The following is a 21,489-nucleotide window of genomic DNA, read 5'->3' as shown; positions in this document are numbered from 1 at the left end:
AGGGTTATAAGCTATTATTTCTCCTCCTTTTAATTATGGATTGAGGGTCAAACAATTGATGTTCATTCTTCTATACAAACATTTCTTCTCAAGGGCTGATATCCATAATGATGCACTTGAAGTCTGAAATTCAAACCTAGCTACAATATTCATGGGAAAATACACCTGCATAACAGGACATTAGTAAAATATGTCCTTATGTCTTCTTGTATCTATTGCTGCTGCTATAGGAATTGGACATATATGATATGTTCCCCTTTAACATATATTACCTCTTCCTTGAGTGCCTCTAGTTCAGAACACCTTATGGTTGTTGGTTGAATACTCTCTCTGCCAATGAATCTTTTGTACCAACTAAAAGAAATTCATATTTATTAAAATTTCTCACAATAATTTTGTTGCATGAAAATACAAACCATTAGTGTTGCATTGTTGGCTTACTCTTAATTATTGTTGTTGCTACTAAGATTGTGCTCACTTCACTTGAGCATCATAATCATCCAACTCTTCTCCCCCTAAGATAATACTTCTCTAGATCATGACTACTAATTAAATTAAACCAATTACATAAATAAGCTGATACAAATTGGACAGTGTACCAGGAAAACTCCTATAGCTCCTACTAAGAAATAAATGCCCACTTGCACAAAACGTTTACTCCACATGAACCTAGACCACCAATTGACATATCCATACCAAATGAAAGATAAGGTACATCCAAAGTTGTACCAATTTTGTTCATGAACATATGATTCTAGTCATAATCAAATTCACAAACTTAAGTGAAATAAGGGTATCTCACCCAAGATGTAAACTTTTCATTTCCTAAGCAATCACTCTTCCTGAGGCTATTGATTGTTGCATGATATTGCTACTAAAGAATCTCCCCCTGAGCCAATTCTCTCTAATCTACTGCTTTTTCTTCCTTACTTTTACATTAGGGCTGATCATGTGGACTAGACTTAACTATTGGCCTCTTGTCATTCCACACTTTTGCTGCAACTCATCCTTTTCTTAGAACATAAAGTGTTGTGAAATCCCTTGGAAACCAAACTAACTGCACTCTCCTCTCCCTTTGAAATGTTGATTCATTTTAAATAAACAAACTAATCACTATAATTAGAAAGAGGACTCGACCATACCTCCAAATTTCAGATGCACCTCTCTGATTATGATTTCCTAGTTGCCTACATCTAATTTATTTAGCCTCCCTTGAGGCCATTCTTTTCCTTTAGTGAAGAGAAAAAAAATATATACTCCCCCTGAGTATATTTTACTCATTTTTATTCCATGCTTTCATTGGTCGAGTCCTAACAGTAACATTTATTTTTAATTTCTTATTTATCCTGTATTGATCTTTGTCTGGACCATACATGGCTAAACCGCACTTCTAATTCAACTCCTCTAGTTTCACCCAAGTCTTCTTGTTGCCTCTTTGATTTGCTTGAGGCTTCCATTTTTTATTTATTTGTAGTGGATAAATACCAGGGCTTCCAATTCTTTACTAGGTCAAGGTGCACTCTTATTGTTGTTGCCATTATCAGAGAAGTTCACACCATACATAAGAGGGTCATTCTTCTTAACTCTCTTGTGATTTTTGTTGGACGAAGAGTTAGACCTCTGTTGACATCCTTCTCCTTCCTTAAATTTTCCTTTACTTAGAGAATTGAGAGAAACCTAACAATCCTCTGATCCATTATCTATTTTTTTTTTCTCTTGAACTAAGGTACTCCATTGCATGAATATGCTAAGAGGCATGCTTCATCTTCTCATATCTACAACTGGCTAGATTATGCCCAATATTCCTACAATTATAGCATTAGACATGGCTTAGGAATGGAGAAAAATAATTTTTATATATTACAAAATTCTTGTTAAAGCCACTATTTCTACCAACGTTCTTATTCCCCACCACTTTCTGTATTATTGGGTTGTTTCTACCCAATACATCTTGTTTTCTTGCATGCCATCTACAATGTATGGCTTTATGTCCAAAATTATTGCAAGAAAAACAATAACCATGAAAAGGATTATGATAATTGAAAATACCTTTTCTTTGAGGGCTTTGTCCTAGAGGGAGAAAGGACCTCTGTCAGTTCCCCTCGTGTCCTTCATGGATTCTTGATTTTCTTCCTTGAGAAATTCTATGTTGTTGCTGCCTTGTATGGTTGTTCATCCTTTTTTCTTGATGCTTTTACTAAACATCCTGTTGTTCTTCTTCTCTCGTTGTTGTTTCTTATTTCCAACAAATTCTTTCCCTTTATTATTGTTGGGATATTAAACTTCCTTTTCTTTGGTAGTTTACCCTTCATCCTTTTCTCTCTTGGATATTGAATCTTTTATGAGACCCAGACTGACCTTGATGAGAGGGGATTTTTTATTAGCAAGAATCTCATTCAAGGCCTTTTTTCTCTCCTCAAGCTTCTGATACTAAGACAACTCTTATCTTTCCCTTTCAAGATCACGTCTTAATGTGACTACTTCATGCTGTAGTCACTCACATAAATATTCTCCTTCATTCGGTTGATTAGACAGCAACCCATTTATCCTGCTAGTCTTTTCTTATGGAGCATTCAAATCTACAATTATTTTTCTCAACTTCTCATCCTCGAACTCATACTCATGCAACTGCTCCTTTGGCTTGATATTTTATTCTGGTAGCTCCTTAATCTCTTTTAGAGTAGAGATAAGCCTCCTCCTAAAATATATCATTTCATCTAGATCCTTTTCTTTGATAACAATGATGCTAGTTGAGCCATCAGATAGGTATAAATTCCTCGCTATGTACACAGAGTCTTCCAAAAGCCTGTGAAGTATTCCATCTTCATCACTACCAGGGATACTCCTATTATATTCACGGGATATACTCTCTTATTTTTTCCTCTGGAAAAATCCGTAAAGTTTTCATTAATATGAAAAGATTACATATGTAGATGCTTTTCTCATATGCCATTTGATCGCTGTGGATCTGTACATTTTACAAAAAATTACATTGTTCATTTGTCTGATATAAACACTTGTGCAATCCTGTTTTTGTCTGTAAAATGATTTGTTGCCTTTCAGCACCCTTCAGTTTGTTCAAAAAAGACTATACAAAAAACTGTGATCTGTAATGCTGCTGCCATTTCGATATGTTAAGTAGGGGGTAGACCCGCTGTAGGATATCCCGAGTCTATATAAGGACGATGATAGAATTTTCGTTCTTGCTGATCCAAAATTTCGATGATCTCCCATAATCCACGATCCATCAGCGCGGCCTCCTTGGACAGTTTGTCAGCCTCCATATTATGTTCCCTATAAATGTGTGCAACAGAGATATGGTTAAAAGCCTCTTTGAGCTGCCGAACTTCATCAAATATGGCTCTGAGTGTGTGCAAGTGACATGTAGAAATCTCATTGAACCAATTTGTAATAATCTGAGAGTCCCCATATATGTTGATACTAGAGCAATGATGACTTAGAGCAAAATGAAGGAGGTGACGCAATGAAAAAAGCTCAGCATAATTGTTTGTTCCTGCCCCCAGTCCAGCTTTTATGTGGTAGGAGTGATTTGAGTTTAGGTGCAGGATGAAGCCACCCCCACAGCTTTGAGCATTTGCAGCTCCATCGAAATATGCCCAAGGGTACCCTGATCAATGATGGGAGGAGGATTTGGTCGACGGGCTTTTGGGGGGGGCGGGTCAGGTAGCTCTTTGAATGCTGTGATAATGCCGGCTTCAATGAGAGGCCAAAGTGGGACCTTGTCATCGAAGATCAATCTGTTCCTAACTTTCCAGATGTACCAGTTTACAATAATGGGAAGGTTTGCCGCCTTCGATCCTTTGTGTCTTTTGTCCCAATCAATCCAAGCACTGATTGGATCGGGCCCACTCCAATCCCCGTTGAAAGGAATGAAAGGCTTAATATTGTTCCATACTTGCTGTACAGTATTGCAATGCAGAAATAAGTGCACAGAGGATTCAGAATCAGCTTTACAGAGAGCACATCTCGTCGGACCATGCAGTGCTCGTCGCATAAGGAAATCTCCCGTGGGTACCCTGTTCCGAAGGACGCACCAGGTAAATAGCTTTGACCGAGGCGAGGCTGAGAGTTTCCATATTTTCTGCCACCAACTGTCTAGTACCTCGGGCTTTTTCTGAATGATAAGTTGTGTGTATCCCTCCTTTGGAGTGTACGATCCACTATCAGCCTGATACCATATCAGTTCGTCCGGACCCTCAGTTATTCTGATATGGGATTCCATCAGGGCAGTACAATAATCTTGCCAGGTCGTGTGCCATCTCAGTGGAAGGTTTAGTTGATAAGCAGTCTTCCAAGCCTGGTGAAATATGTCAGAGTGGTCCTGATCCGCTATCTGAGCAATCACCTTGATGCCATGTGCAGAAAGAAAATCCACCAGGGCTAGCGGAAGCAGGTGTCTCCCTCAACTGCCACTCCAAGGGTCAAGACCAACTCGAGCTCTGTCTCCGCTTTTGATTCTCCAAACAATGTTGTTCCTGATGAGCGGCAGAGCATGTAGCAGGGCCTTCCAGATAGATGATATTCCAACTTTGTTCCAAGTTGGCAGTCTGAGCCAATCCATAGCGTTTAGGGGCCAAATGTATTTGTGGTAAACAATGGTGGTCCATAAGTTGTGAGTTGTCATCAGGGCCCAGCCCATCTTGGCTGCCAGAGCACAGGCGAAGGTGGGGAGATCCTTCAAACCCCAGCCACCCCATTTCTTGGGGAGGGCAATCGAATTCCATCTAACCCAAGCGAAAGTGCGCTTTTCTTGTTTACCAGCCCATAGATATCTGTTGCAAAGTCGCTGAAGCTTTGATAAAATATTTCGGGGTATCCAAGCGAGCGCCATCCAAAAGACCGGTGTTGCTTCCAGCATGGATTTGATCAAGGTTAATCTGCCAACCCTGGATAGATATCTAAAGCTCCAGCATGTGATCCTTTTCTCAACTTTTGCTACCAGCCAAACCCAGTCCGCGATCTTTTGTGAGGTAGGTTTTAGCCAGTATCCCAGGTATTTAAGCCCCCTGTCCAGAGGTTGGGTGGAAAAAGGAAAAGCTTGGCTTGCAACATATGATTCATTTACTGAAGTGCCAACCAGTGTGATAGTAGATTTTGTCCGATTTACCTCCATCCCTGTTGCCAGGGCAAAAAGCTTTAATATTCTGTTGAAGGTGGAGGTATCCTGAATGCTGCCATCTAGCATGATAAGCACATCATCTACGAACAGTAGATGGGTAAGAAAGCACTCATCAGAGATTTTTAGGCCCCTGATGGATCCATCCCTCTTTGCTGTGATAATTAATCGACTCAGGGCTTCCATCACCAGGAGGAAAAGAAGGGGTGACAGAGGACAGCCCTGGCGAAGGCCTCTTTCGGAGTGGAAGAAGTGAGAAGCGGCACCGTTGATAAGAATGCTAAAAGTAGGGGATGTGATACAAGCCATAATCCAGTTGATGAGGGGGAGGGGAAATCCCAAATGAATGAGGATCATTTTGATGAAGAGCCAGCTTACACGATCAAAGGCCTTTGAAAGGTCAATCTTGAGGAGAATGCATTTGAGTCGCTTGGTCCAGATGGAGTGAATTGCTTCCTGGGCTGATCCAATGGCTTCATGGATCTGTCTGTCTTCCAGGAAAGCAAATTGCTGAGGGGCAATATGTTTGGACAGAATGGGCCGGATCCGATTGGCGATGATTTTCGAGATAATTTTGTAGAGGACATTGCACAAAGAGATGGGCCGAAAGTCATCGAAGGATGATGGGGAGTCCGATTTGGGGATGAGGGCAATGAAGGTGGAGTTTATAGCATGATAGATCTGTCCCGATGTTCTACTCTCCTCAACCACCTTCAGGATGTCTCCTCCAAGGAGTTCAAAGAAAGCTGTGTAAAACTCAATAGTCCATCCGTCAGGTCCAGGACTCTTTTCCTTCTGAAACCACTTGATGGTGCTCTCCAGTTCTTCCATAGTGACAGGATCAGTGAGCGGCTCAATGTCCTCCTCATTCACAAATCTGGGGAAATGCGTAGCCACCCTGATGATTTCAGCCAGATTTGTGCCAGCAGGACTTTTATATATACCTCTGAAATGAGATGTACCTAATTGTGAGAGCTTGTTGAAGGTGTCCGCCAATCCTCCATCTGGCAGGGGAATATTCCATATGGTGTTAGCCAATCTCCTACCTTTAGCAAAATTGTGGAAGAATCTTGAATTCTCATCCCCTGCTTTGAGCCAGACTGCCCTGCTCCGAAGTCTAAGAGATTCCTCCCTGAGCTTTAGAATGTTCTGCTTTTGGTTCTCTAAATCAATAAGGCGGGTCTTGTCCTCCATAGATCCAAAAGCCAGATTCCTGTCATCCTGAAGGGCTTTGAGCTCTTCTTCCACTCTGGTGAGATGTTCATCCTCCCTTATCTTCTTTGCTTTAGCCCATTCTATCACAATGTGCTTGAGTTCTGTCAAATTTTTGACAAACCCCATTGCCATCGATGATTCCCGATCAATAGGATGGGATTTCCAGAAATCTGATACAAGATTAGTGAAGCTTTGATCCTAGAGCCAGAGATGATTAAATTTGAATGGTGCCTTTGGCTTTGGAAGGGGACCCATGATCTCCATTAAAATTGGGGAGTGATCTGAAATGCCTCCGGACCCTACCCATTGTTTGTACCGGTGGAGATGGTGGATCAATGGTCCTTTCAGCAGAAATCGATCAAGTCTGCGAGCAAGTGCCGCTGGTCCTACCCTTCTATTTCTCCACGTTGGTAGGGGCTTCTGCATAGGGATGTCGATATAGTCATATTGCTCCAAGAGACTTCTCATGAAGTCTGTAATGGAATCTATCTGCGCCATAGAGCCCCATGATTCCCGGAAACCCATTGAAAAGTTTAGGTCACCTCCCAAGATAATGCGGTCCAGGGACATCAGTCTGCTGCTGAGGAGCTGTCTCCAAAATATTTCCCTCTGATGGCATGGCCCATATGCATTGACAATGCGCAGATTGAGCCCTAGTTCAGCTGTGAAGATATCAATCCCCATGAACCCAGGACCACCCCAGGAAGAGTCCAGTCTGATGGTTTTTGGGTTGAAGCCAATTGCCAAACCCCCTGATCTACCATTGGCATCCAGGGCAATGTAGTTCCATCGAGACGAGATGTGGCTGAGAGTGAGCGTGATGGTCTCAGCAGGTCCAAGGGTTTCTTGAAGGAGAATAATATCAGGGTTTTCGACCTCAAAAAGTCGTTTGATGGCTAGTTTTTTGGGGGGACTAGCCAGACCCCTGCAGTTGAAAGAGAGGCACTTCATGAGGGCCCCCATTTTGGGGGTTTTGATGCTCTAAGGACCCCGTCAATGGTGGACTGTCTCCCTGATGCGACTTCAACACCGGCGCGTTTGATAGCTTTGTTAAGATCAGATTTCCTTCCCCTTGTGGAAATAGATCCCATCCCCGGGGAGACAATACCCAACCCGATCAGAGGATCAGAATGTTCCACATGTGAGGGCCGAGGGCGAAGGGAATATGGATGGGGAGGAGGTTTCCTGGGGGATGAATCGGATGGGGGTGATGGAGATCGAGTCAAAGAGGGAGGGGCAGTGGAGGATACCAAGGGAGGTGGAGGGATAATGCAATGCGCCATGGAACATGTCACTGAATTTAAAAATTCAATTGATTGCTCATAAGAGATAGGGGAAGAGGTAAGATTTGTACCCGATGCCTGTGCGGCTGCTGCTGCTGCCCGAGCCCGAGTCATAGGAGGTGAGGGCACGTCCTTCTTGATCTGCTCAGGGTTCTCCATGTCGCCTTTTGGATCTGCTTGCTTCTGGGCCGCTTGTGGAGTGAGTGGAGAGTTCCCTCTGGATGCGATGGGCGAGATCTTTGGAGAGCTGACAGGACTATTGATCAGTGGGCAGTCCCTGTAGAGGTGTCCCACTTGATGGCACCGATTTCAGTGGAAGGGGACTCCTTCATAGTCCAGAATCTGTGAACGCCTGTACTTTCCCAATTTCAGGGTGATTTTCTCTTCCAAGCCTTCTCTAGTGTCCAAGTGCACCAGAATTCGAGCCACCGTTTGCTTCCCTGAGTCAATAAAGGATCGGTCATGGTCCAAGTATGTGCCTAACGCATTACCGATTCTGATAAATGCTTCATCTCTCCATAATTGCAAAGGTAATCCTGGCAACCGAACCCACAGTGGCCCCGCTGCAATTTGTTCTCGCTCGGGGTCAAAGAGCGGACTCCATCGCTTCAATAGGACTGGTGCTGTTTCTATGTGCCAAAATTTTTCGAGTACAGCGTCCGTGTGCCCCTCATGTGCGAAGCGAAGGGAGAACCATCCTCGTGGGAGAACCCGGACTGCTGGCATCTGTGTGAACATGCCTCCCCATATTTCCTTGACCCATCGCTTCAACCTTTCCGTCGTGTATGTGCGCCCCCGCACATGTCCAACCAGCACTGTACGTGCTATAACCATGGTTTCTTCAAAATCCGCAGGGTTGCCGAACTCTACCGTGATGTCTTTCGTGGTTGCTCTTACACACTTTGATTTCCGTTTCTTCGAGCGAGGTGCCGATGGATGTTCAACCAACGGGTTTGAAACCCTAGTCTGAATTGTGGGTTTCGGGGGATTAACATTCACCGTGGGGGTGCCGAAGAAACCAGAAGATTTTACCCCTGTATCCGGGCTAGGGTTTGGCGCGTTAACCGTTTGATTCGCTTGAACCTCTGGAGTGCCAGGCAGCGGGGAGGAGATAGGGTCGAAAATCAGAGCATCGGGCGAGAGCGAAGTGAGAAGGAGGGCAGTACCTGGGGAGAGAGGCGGTGCCTCCAAACCGATAGTTGAGGTTGCGGGTTCCGGCAGAGAGACCACCGGAAAAACATCCTGTGCGCGTGACCCCTCAGAAAGCGGTGGAGCGAAACCCGGCGTAGCTAGGCTAGGGTTTTGGAATACTAGCTGTCCCTCGAACGGATCCTCGGTGAAATCCACGAGGTCCGTTACCTGTTGGCCTTCCATGACGGTTGATGACCTCTTCCCTATCGATTTCCGCGGTCGATCTGTCGACAGTTCGCTGCCCTGCTCCCGATCTGTAGCCTAACTGTGGTCCTGCGGCTGCGGTCTGCGGCTTAACCTAATCCTTTGCGAAACGCCGTCAGAGCCTCCATCCTTTTTGCCCCTTGATTCAATCGGGATATACTCTCTTATTATTCATATGATCCCTCATTTTCTATTTCTACTAATATAAGTCTATCTACATCACTACTAGATTCACTTATATCATTCTCTTTAGAAACTTCACATGAACATCTAGTAGATAAATGACCCATATTTTTACATTTATCACAAAGAAATATTACACCTTTTGAGGAACATGGCCTTTCTTCTCATTCTCCATATTCATCAACTTGATAGTGATGAACAACAACTTCCTCAATGGGAGAAATATCTTTTATCTTTTGAGCATCTTTTCTTTGAGATGCCTTCATCCTTTTTCTCCTTCTTTTCTTATCTCCAATAGAAAATTTTGCATGTTCTGGTTCACTACTTGAGAAACAAGGTTCATCAACCTCCTATGTTGATACATAGCTCTCTTCTCTATATAGACATTGAAATATGTCTAACATTTCCTTTGTTTTCTCTCAATACCTCACTTTATCAGCATTTAGCTTTGACAACCCTTTCATAATAATCACCTTGGATTTTGAATTAAACTCATTTTTCTCTCTATTCACTATGGAGAACCATACATCAACATCTAAGTAAATTAAATAATATTTCATTCTAAACTTCCAGAGAACATAGTCTGATCCATTTAAAAATGGAACCCCTTCTGGTGAAGCCAATTTTGATTAGCCATTATTTCCCTTTGATCTACCTTTGAGTGGTTAAGTTATTCCTGAAGGACCAACTATGATACTAATTATTGGAAACAATGTTAATACTGAGAGGGGGGCGGGTGAATCAATGTGAAGTATAATTTTGCTTTTATGCCTATTTATATTTAACATTCAAACTTGGAAATCATTCTTATGAATAATCAACAACCTATTATAATAGCAGCACATGGATAAGTCAACACATTAACAAACACCATGAGAAACATACACATTGGACACCAAGGTTTAATATGGAAACTCTTCTGGGAGAAAAACCAAATCTTGTTTGTATTATGATATAAATATGAGCTCCTATTCTATTACATCATTTTTGTTTGTGATCCACCACTCATAGGAAGCACCAACTCCCATATTTTGTAGACACCTACCCTAGTTACCAGAAGCACTAACTAAAGCACTAACTTCTTGTATTTTTTACAAGCACCAACTTGCATCTTCTTGGATTTATGCAAAAACCAACTTGCAGGAGGCACCAATCCCCAATTTTTCTACATAGATGGAAGCAGCAACTCCCTGCTTTGTAGGTTCCAACCCACACTCAATAAGGAACTAATGTTCATTGTTATTAGCACTCACTCGACTTGTTTCACTTCTCTGTTCTCCTCTGTAGCCTTCACCTTACACAACACATGCAACACTGAGATTGCTGCTAACTCCATTTACACTACAACATCATGAACATCATCAAAACACTCGGTGCACATAGCAAATAACGGTCTTCAACTTTTTTGTATCATACATTACCCATTTTTCTCTTCTCTCTTCCCTGTTCTTTAGCTCAGGCACTCTCGGCTTCTCACAACAACTTACTCACTCCCTCAAATATATCCACTTAGCTCACTCTCCAATGTTTCATTCTTCCACACTGCATACCTACAATCCTTGGTTTTGTTCCAAAGTCACATAATGAACGATGTAGTCCCTTTTGTCAATTTAACTACCTGAGAGTGTACTCTCAGCATGGCTTTCCATCCTAATGTTGCATTTGACTACATTTCTCATTGTGGCATGTTGTAGCGGCTACAACCACCCTCCAAAATTTTTTCCTGCACCAGTTTTAGAGCCTCCCTTGGAGAGTTTCACTTGATAAATGCACACACTTGGTTTCATCCCGTGAGGTCGTGTGAGTCTTAACATTCACCTTGCTTGTTTATTGCACTCAAGTCTCTACATGTGGATGTCTAATTCATGCTTGCAACCGTGTTTTGGTTATGCTCAAATTCTTTGCTTCATATGTGTTTTTTGTGTTCACCATGAAATCATCTGTCGCACTCACGCATAGAGTCACATTCACTTTCACACAAGCATCATCTCGATCATGAACGGTCAATCACGAGTGCTGTGCTTGTCGCTTTCACCGTCAGTCAGTCATATTGAACATGTGTGTTTGGATGGTTTGGTCATTTCGTCATCAAGTCATGCGAGTGTGTGTTTGTATGATCACCTATGCATCTTTCTACTATTCACACAGTTAGTCATTTTTGCTGAAGTTTTGACAACCAGAATCCTCACTAACACCTAGACAATCACCCTACTTTCTACTTGATTGAATGTCAACCAGAACATCACAAAAGCACCAAGCTAGTTCCTTCAAGTAGCGCTACCCGCAAGCAACTCAAGCAACACTCATGTTGGCCACCCAGACAGGCGACTAGCTGTTCATCTCAAAAATTGCACAGTGCTCATGAGCGGGCCTCCCACTGCCCATCAGTCAGCCCAGCTCAGAAATTGCGTAGAGATGATCAGCAGGCCAGCTTTCCAGCCTTAGTGCAGTTTTCCTAGGCAGTAGCTCCCAACAGTAGATTACCTGTTCCCTCCAAGAATTGCACAGTTTCTACTGCCAATGACCCTAGCAGCCAACTAGCAGTTCCCTTTGGAAATTGTCCAACTCTGGCTACCAGTGACCCCAGCAACAAATTAGCAGTTCCCTATGGGAATTGCATAAGCCCAGCTGCCAATTACCCCAATAGCCAACTAGCAGTTCCCTCTGGAAATTGCACAATTTTGGCTGCTAGTCTCCCGGGTTGTTCCCCAATAAAAATTGTGCAATCTCTACTTGTTGACCCTTCATGTAGCCCGTCTCATTCCTCTAGAAAATCATGCAAATTTCACTATCCAGCCCTCGCTGACTTTTTGTTACGGAAAATGCGAGGAGGATGCATGCCTTGCCCTCTTGCAACCCAGATTGTCCCTCCCAAAATTTGCGCAATTTTTCCTCCCAACCGAGCCAGATCTTGTAGACAGTCATTGTCATCTCAAATTGCCTGTCTCCAGCCCTCAGTGACTCTTGTGCAATTTTCATCAGTAGTTTCCTGGAGCCATCATCCCACATCACAGCCCTACTGCCTCTCCCAGTCACCCGCATCCAAATGATCATGTGTAATGGTAGACTAGGAGGTTTTGGATTTGATGTCGTCTCATTATGAGTGACTACAGGTACAAGTAAACCAAAAAACATGTCAAGACGATGAACGTGATGAACAAAGGAGCACATGTAGATGGATAGGTTCACCAACAGATGAACGAATGAAGCATGCGAAGCAGACGAATGTGAAAAACATGCACCTTCACGAACAAGTGAGCATGTCAAGCCTTCCAACATGAAAGCAAGGCTTCATCAAGCGAAGCAAGGAACATCAAAGACTCCGCATACTTCACCATGTGGAGGTGAAGCTATGATACACCATGAAGACATCCATCACTCAGCAGCACTCTAGCTCGACATGCACTCCAACAACAGCTTGAATGTGCTAGCATTGTCATGTCAAGTCATGTTGAGTCAAGTCATGACGCATGTTGCCCACATCTCCACGATGGGCTTGTTGTTAATCAATGTGATGTAACATGGATGTCCAAGAGACCCACTTGTTGAACATAAAGTCATGTAAGTCAGAAATTCATGGAATTCGAATGGTCATGAGGGTAGTCAAATAGTCACAATGGTCAGTTTCAACTTTGACTATAAATACCCCCCTTGTTTGTATATGAAGGGACTTTTCTCCTCGGCTCCTCCCACATAGCCAAGAGAGTCCCTAATATTTTCTTTGAGGAGTAAGTAGTGGCTCCAACACCCCATTGACGGGGTTAGTGATGTATGGTGTAATGATGTGTCTTGGAACTTTCACTTAATTCAGAAGCCTGTCCACAAGCCAGCACGTGTTCACACATGTATTGTATTTGTCGTAAGACTAATATTTAACACTTGTAATGCATGTTTCTTTAACCTGTGTTCTACATATGAACTGATTCATTTGTTGTAATACATAATCTATTAATGGAAATGTGTTGTATATGCTGCTATTGTTTTCCTATCCGTGTTGACTGCTTTGCCGAACATTAGACATACCTTTCACATGAACCTTGCTATAACAACCATTGCACTCGTTCAGACTGATCTGTGAGTGTTGTATGTGTTATATTACCTTGTATGTTGTCATTGCTGCATCTGAGTGGACTGCTCTGCTAGAAGTTGTGTATGTCCTTTGTGTTGCATGTTCCTAGCCGAGTTGGGATGATCCCTTTCAACCTGAAACTCACCTTCACCTTTTCCCCTCACAGTGAAATAACCATTGACACAAGTACACTTGCACTCACCAGGTATACGAACCTCACTTCTCGAAGACAAAGAAAACCACCTTCCTGTGCTGACAAGTAAGAGTTGAGGCAAATCCTTAAGACAATAGCAACTAGGCCATCATACTAGATGGGACTCCCACACCAAATGGTGTGAGGTCTATTTGGGACTTCATACCGAGGTTATCCCTTGAATGTTGGCAGGTCCAACACCGTCAACATTTTTGGCGCTAGAAGGAGAGCAGCTAGTTTTACATGGATAAGATTCCCCTCACACTCACTCATTAACCATATGGTCAAGGCAGTAACTCACACACTCTCTCTCATGACTCAAAAGTTGGTTACTCCTCACCTCTCAGAATTGAACACAAGATTTCATATCAACACCTTCGCTCAGTATGTCCCATCACTTTCCAGTTCACAAAAGTAGTTAAACTGATCCTAGGCATACATTAACTTCCACACACATCTAAGAAGTGAAAATCCACTCCCAGAGGGGTTGTTGTATCATCAGTGGAAGAAGTAGTCCTTGCTACTTGTTGGCTTGATGGGCCCTGACCCAGGTTTAGTGTTAGTCAGCCAAGAAAATCCTTACACTACTAGCCCTCTTGGCGTTAGTCTCTATAGCATGGACCAAAGTCTCACCCAAAGCAATATGGGGGAATGTAGGAACCAAGTTTCTGCACCCTGAGATGGTTTTAATGTTGTTTTTATACCTTAAACCCTTCCTTCGTGTAGATCGATAAGCCTTTAGGGGTTATCGATGTACTTTCTCTTCTGTCTCTTAGAACCTTCATGAAGGTATACGACCATCCTTCGCACAACCCTAACTAGTGATTCAGACACTTACGCACCTTGTTAGAGCGTTATTTTATAATTTCCCAAATTATCTTAAATGTTTGCCAATTTTACCATGCAATTAAGATTATCTTCGCATAAACATATATCCTTATTTGCATTCATATAGCATATAGAAACATATATATTCGCGCATCAAATTAGCATTATAACATAAACCCAGAACTTAACATAACATAATCGCAGGCAATCCACGGAGACAAAATACACAGTAATCTTAGAATACTTCTCTTTATTGATGATTCAGATTTCCAATATAGACTCTATCTGCCCTACGCACACAGCTGCAGGGGTTCGCGCACTCAGCTGCGGACTTCTACCATAGGCCTCTGCGCACTCAGCTATAGAGCCTCTTCCTACGCTAAGACTATCACTCTTATCTCCTCACAGACTCATCAAGAACTCAAACTTACTTAGAAATCTACTTCAAAACTGCTTTCGACTCTTTTAAGACTCCCTTTTTATACATTCCCATGGCATGCGGACCAAGGGCGGATCTCATTAAGCCGACACATGTTATCTAAACTAAGGGCGGAAACCCTTTTTGACTATTTACATTTTTGCACTCCGCGACCACAAAATGTGGAGACTTTACATTCTTTATACAAAACTCGGGCCTTTAGCCCTAGACTTAGGATTTTAGTCCCAGAAATGACCCCAGGGGACCCGTTCCCAATAGTCCCCCAACACAAACATGGTGACTCGCCCTCGAGTCACTCGGCTGGCATGGAGATATTGTCGCAAAGATCTCATAGCTCGACTTCGACTACTGCAACTTTGGAGGTACACTGTGCTTCCACCTGCTTCATCTCCTCAACCAGTTGGTTTGTTTCTCGTCCTGCGCCGTCTGACTAAATCTTCTATTGAGTCTTCTGCAGACTAGCTAGCTTGCCTTCGATAGTGGCCATGATCAAATAGGCCTCGTCCAACCAAGGCTGTAAGTGAGCCTTCAGCATTGCTTCCTTGTGATGAGCCGTATCTATCTGCTCTTTCAAAGCCTTGGCCTCCTGTAGCTTTGTCAGCCTCTGCGTGATGGTGACAGTGTGTGTCGTCATTTTAACTTCATCGTAGCGCTGTTGCATCTCCCACACTTTTGTTTCCATTCTCTACATAGTGGGGTCTTCTTGCAGGCTAGTGACCACCTTGAGCGATCGCTCAAAGAGTGTCGTGCATTCCTTTACTGCGTTGTCCACTACTACTACGGTGTCTTTCATAGCTGAGTTGCGTTGTTCTCTGATTTTTGGCAGAGTCAAAGGCTTGGCCTTCAACTGCAACTCTGCGATTTTGAGATTCAGTTCCAACTAGACCTTTTCCAATTCTGTGCGTGCATCACATACTCTAGTAGCGAGCTTCTGAACTTGCACATCTACTAGATCAGCCTCGGGAATGTCTAGTTTCGGGACAAATGGGCATGCCTTAGCCACGATCTTATCTATGTGTTGATTCTTTTCCATAAGGTCTTGCACGAGGTCAATAGTGGAGTCTCGTTGTATATCCATTTAGGCATTGTTGATCTTCTGCTCACTAATTACCTGTAACACATGCTATTCGTGGGCCCACAGTTCCACGATCACACTATCCTGCAAAAGGTGAAGTACCTCATTGGGAAGGGTGGCCAAGTTAAGTCCAATGCCCTTGAGGGTGTTGAAAGCGGGCCTATCGGCTTCTATATCTATAGTTAGTGCTCCATTCGGTAGTACTATTGCTCAAGGACCCCGTGTGTGCAACATCCCTGCAGCTTCGAAGGTGCCAGGTGCCAAACTAGTTGATGCCGCGTCGGTCTATACCTATGATGCATGGATCTGCAGCTCGCGTAGACCTGTCTAGATAGCACCTAATTCCTGTTGCTACTACTTCTCGAATTGTTGTAGCAGTTCCACGGTGGAATCCCTCGCCGTATCACCTATGTCATTCAAGTCCCCCTCTATTAGGAAGATTGGGTCGAGAGATGTCTTGCTAGCCTTTGACTTCTTCCATGGCCCTACTTTTTTTTGATCTCTCTTCCACTTGGTGTGGAACAGATTCATCTCCGGGTTTGCTCCTCCCTGCTTCGTATATTCATCCTCTTCTTCTGTCTCGAGGAAGGCAAATTTTGACTACAATCAGAGCCACGCTCCTCTTCTTTCACTTGCCCACTGTTTTCTTCGTGGAAACGCGCTCTTCCTTGGCCTTATCGTCGGCATCCTTTCTTTTCTTCGCGACCAACTGTTCCATCTTCAGCTTGGCTTCTTCCTTTTTTCACTGTGCGGCTGACTTGCTAGATACCACTGTCAAGTCCGCGGCAGTGCGCCAATCTGTCGGCCAATGGTCGAGGATCGCTTCAATCATGTAATCTATGTCCAAGTATGGTAGGGCATGCCACTTCTGTTCAGGGTCCTTTTGTGCACGTATTGAGACATGGTGGAAGTCGGCCTTGAATTCCATGTACTCCGGCAGTTTATCAAAATTTTTTGGTGACAACCACGGCTTGTGGTTAATGGCCATATGGATTCTCATCTCCATTAAGATATAGAAGATGTTTTTGTCCTTGATCTTCTTAGGATCCTTCGTAGCCCATAGCGAAGTGAAATTCATTGCTTCTGATAGGTTTGGCGCAATCGGAGGAAACTAGCTATCCTCGAGTAGCTCCCATGCAACCATCACTATGGACAACAGTATCCATGCATAGTGGAATGTCTTACTATGATCCTGCATGATCTGATAATGAGATCTAAGACAATTAATAAGGTTTTACAGACTCATGTGCATGGATTTGTCTATGTCATTTTATGCAATGGATCAATAGGATTACGAAATGCATAGACAATGAAGAAGTAAACAAAAAACATAATAGGCACACATGACACAACAAATTTAATAAGGAGTTCACCCAATATTCTTGGGCTACATCTCCTAGTCCAACCTTCAGTGGTGGCCTCTCTATTATGTCTTCAAGCAGAGTTCTTTTTAAAATAATGAGCTCAATTTGAGCCTCACCACAACAGAATACAATAAAAAGAGCTTTACTTTAACCTCTCAAGTTTTCTCTGAGTACACGAACACCTTCAATGCTCTCTAACTCTGTCCTAACTGTATTTCGACATTTTCCTGCAATACTCCCTCCTTTGCTGTGATCTCTATCTGTGGCTTTATAGCCAAAAATGCACTACCTGTTCATTTCATGTTCCTATCTCTTGGTCTCCCTAGCCTCTGTCTGCTTTGAATCTCTCTCTCGGCGTGATATAATCATTTTTTAATGCCTAGAGCGGTGGTGGCCACCCATTCTGTAACGTCATAGTGCCGTGGGCCTCTAAAACTCTTGAAATAGTTGCGCTATGTTAAACACAGGGAAAATGTGTTTTAATAGCGAAAGTCTACCAAAAATCAATAAATTGGACTTTAAAAGTCCTTAACTATGATTCATTCCCCTATCGGGTCCATCCACAAGTCACTATCACATATTAGAAGGCTTTGTCCCTTTGTGTTTTGGAAATACAACGAAAATCATGAAAATACATTAAAAATGGCTCTGTTACGAGACTTGAAATTATATCAAATTTCCTTTGTAATGCTATTGGGTTTGGCTGTCGCATGGTGTATTGATATTAGCCCCATTCCATGTTCCAATGCGATATTGCATATCACACATGACCCCTGCCGATTGTAATCACTCCTCTGCATAGTTCCGATGCCATGCGGCGATGCGATATATCGCAATCACTCATCGCAATTGCTCATTGCAATAACCCTTTCGCCATTATAAGCGCTTTTGCAATCCCCTGATAGCGATCCAACGATGTAATATGGACCATCTATCTGCGCGCTTGATCGATGGTCTAGATTAACTTCGCCAATCGCCATCGCATGCCTCATGTGGATCCCACCGATTCCGCTGATCGCAATCCCAAGTCTCATGTGGATCCCACTTATCTCTGCCGAAGGTCACCACTAATTGCGATTGCTGATCTGATCTAGACCGTTTATCGGCTAGATCGGATGGCTACTATGTATTATTGGTTCCGCATCTATTACTCTATTTTTTTCATTAATTTCATGTGTTTTGCCTCCTGATAGTGAATTAAAAGGCTGCCTTATGCACTTTCTCCTTGGTTTTTGGGATGATCTTCATAGTTTTGAAGACATAGAGAGTGTTTCTCGGATCCATTTGGATCATGCCTTCCCACTAAAAAGGCTTTTGGACCACCAAATATTGGGTTTCAAGCATTGTTTAAGTGAGGATACAACTGCCTCACTTGCCCAATCTCTATCCATTTTGCACTACTGGGTTTTGAACCTTTGAGTCCAATTCTTAGATACTTGACATCCCCTCTGCGTGTAGTCCTCACCTTCCTTTCTAGAATTATATCTTCCTGTAGCTCATTGAGGTATTTAGGCAACAGATCATCAATGCAAGGAAATTGACTTTGCTCTTCAGGATCTTCAATTAATGAAGGTTCAAACAGTCTTAAATTTTCTGCATTTACTACTGAATAGATGTGAATGTATGCTAGTAGATCAAGGAAGAAAGCATTCTCACCAATTTTCTCAAGTACCTTAAAAGGCCCATACCTTATTGGCTTCAGCTTCTTTCCTTCACCTTGCATTCTATCCTTGCTGATATACAGCCAGACTTGATTGCCAACTTGGAAGTTGTGCTCCACCGGATGCTTATCATGTCTTGCCTTGTATTTGGCTTGGCTCTTTTCTAGTTTTTCCTGCACTGCCTGGTGAATCTCTTGGATTTTTTTCGATGAATTTGGTTGCTTTGTCCACATCATTGTGTCCAATAGCTACTATGTCTTTTTCAAAGACAAAATCCAAGGGAGACCTTGGTATAAAACAAAAACAGGTCTCAAAAGGAGATCTCTGTGTAGAAGAATGTTTAGCACGGTTGTAAGAATGTTGCACGTAACATAAGTGTTCATCCCAAAGCTTGGGATGCTTACTACAATAACTCCTAAGCAACTGGATCACTGTCCTATTGACTACCTCTATTTGGCCATCTGTTTGTGGATGAAAGGTTGTTCTCTTCTTCAGTTTGGTGTCCATCAACTCCCACAGACTCGACCAAAACTTCCTAACAAATCGGGAGTCTCGATCAGATACTATGGAAGTGGGTAACCGAGAATGCACCTAGACATGCTGAAAGAACAATTTCGTTGTTTGTTTAGCTGTAATCTATTTGTTACAAGGTATTAAAATGCACATTTTGTTGAACCTGTCCAAAATAACATATAAATAATCATGTCCCTTTTTAGATTTTGGCAATCCCCCAACAAAGTCCATGGAAACACTTTCCCAAGGATGGGTTGGGACTAGTAGTGGAGTGTAAAAGCCTAGTTTTCTATTTTTGGGTTTACTTTTAGCACACATGGTACACCCTCTTACATATCTAGAAACTGTTTCATGCATTGTTGGCCAATAACAATATCTTTGCAGCTGTGCAACTGTCTTACTTACCCCAAAATGCCTTGATATTAGAGAAGTACGTGCCTCCCTAGTTATGTTAACTCCTTATGTTTGTGGAATGCATATCTTTCCCAAATGATACAAGAGTTGGTCCTTAAGATAGTAATCCAATTCTTATACCTTTTTGCCATTATTTAAAGCTACATATACATCTTTAAAGTCTATATCTTGAGCATATTGTTCAATATAGCTTTCATGCATTACTAAGTTATGCTTAAGTATAGTAGATGCATTTATCATTGGTCTGGACAACATATCTACAACTTTATTGTATGCCCTTTTTATATCTGATGACTAAGTGGAACTGTTGTAGGAAACCCATCCACCTATAATGTCTTGATTGCTGCAATTTAGTTTGTGAGTGCAAGTATTGAAGTGGCTGATGATCAGTGTGTATTATTGTTTCTTTGCCCATTAAGTAATGTTTCCACTTCTTCACACTTTGAACTAATGCACACAATTATTTATCATATGTAGGATAATTAACTACTACAGAATTAAAAGTCTCAAAATGGTAGCATATGGGTTTACCATGTTGCATCAACACTGCTCCCATGGTATAATCACTGGCATCTATTTCAATCTCAAATGGTTGTTGAAGATTTGGCAATGCTAGTACTGGTGTTGTACTAATTTTTTCTTTCAAGGTGTTGAAGGCTTTCTACTGTTTGCCTCCCCATTGGAACACCTTGTTCAATCCTATCAAAGCATATAAGGGAGCTACAATTAAGGAAAAGTTAGCAATAAACTTTCTCCAATATTATGCTACCCCTAGGAAGCTTATAACTTCTGTAGCAGACTTGGGTTTAGGCCAGTTTACAATGACTACAACCTTAGAGGGATCTATCTTCAATTCATCACCCCCTACAATATGACCCAAATAATTCAAAGATGTTTTACCAAATTAACATTTTGACAATTTAACATAGATATTTTCCTTTTCCAAAACATCTAGAGTCTACTTCACATGCTTCAAATTTTGTTCCCATGTTTTAATAAATACAAGAATTTCATCCAGATATACAATTACAAAATCATCAATAAAAGGCCTGATTACATCATTCATTACTCTCATGAAAGTGGCAGGAGCATTAGTTAAGAAAAAAGGCATAACTAGCCATTCATACAGTCCTTGCTTTGTTTTGAAAGCAGTCTTCCATGAATCTTGCTCTACTACTCTGACTTGATGGTAACCACTACATAGGTCCAACTTGGAAAAGTAAACAGCCTCCTTCAATTGATCCAATAGATCATCAATGCGAGGAAGGGGATAATGATTCTTGATCGTTATTTTATTCAGTGCTTGATAATTAATGCACATCCTCCGCGAACCATCTTTCTTTCTCACCAACACGATTGGAGATCCACATGGTGATGTGCTTGGTCTTATGAACTGTTTCTCGAGTAGCTCCTGTACCTACTTCTTGATTTCTGCATTCTCTAAAGTGGATAACCTGTACATTCCGATGTTAGGTAATGGAGCATATTACTGCAAATTAATATCATGTACAATTTCCCTTTTGGGTGGCAGACCTTTTGGTTCTTGAAATAAGATATCATATTCTGAAACAAATTTTTCTAAATCAGCTTGCTGTTTAGCATCACAACCTTCAAATACATTGGTTTTATCAGGTTTCTTTTCCTTTACAACCATCAGTAAAAATTTCTTGCATGAATTTACAATTCTTTTCATCTGCCCTGAGTTTATGAGCTCTTACAA

Source organism: Pinus tabuliformis, chromosome 7, assembly GCF_031772625.1.
Source record: "Pinus tabuliformis cultivar Carrire ecotype Pingquan chromosome 7, CPIR1, whole genome shotgun sequence".
Classification (NCBI taxonomy): Eukaryota; Viridiplantae; Streptophyta; class Pinopsida; order Pinales; family Pinaceae; genus Pinus; species Pinus tabuliformis.
This window is presented reverse-complemented; position numbering follows the sequence as displayed.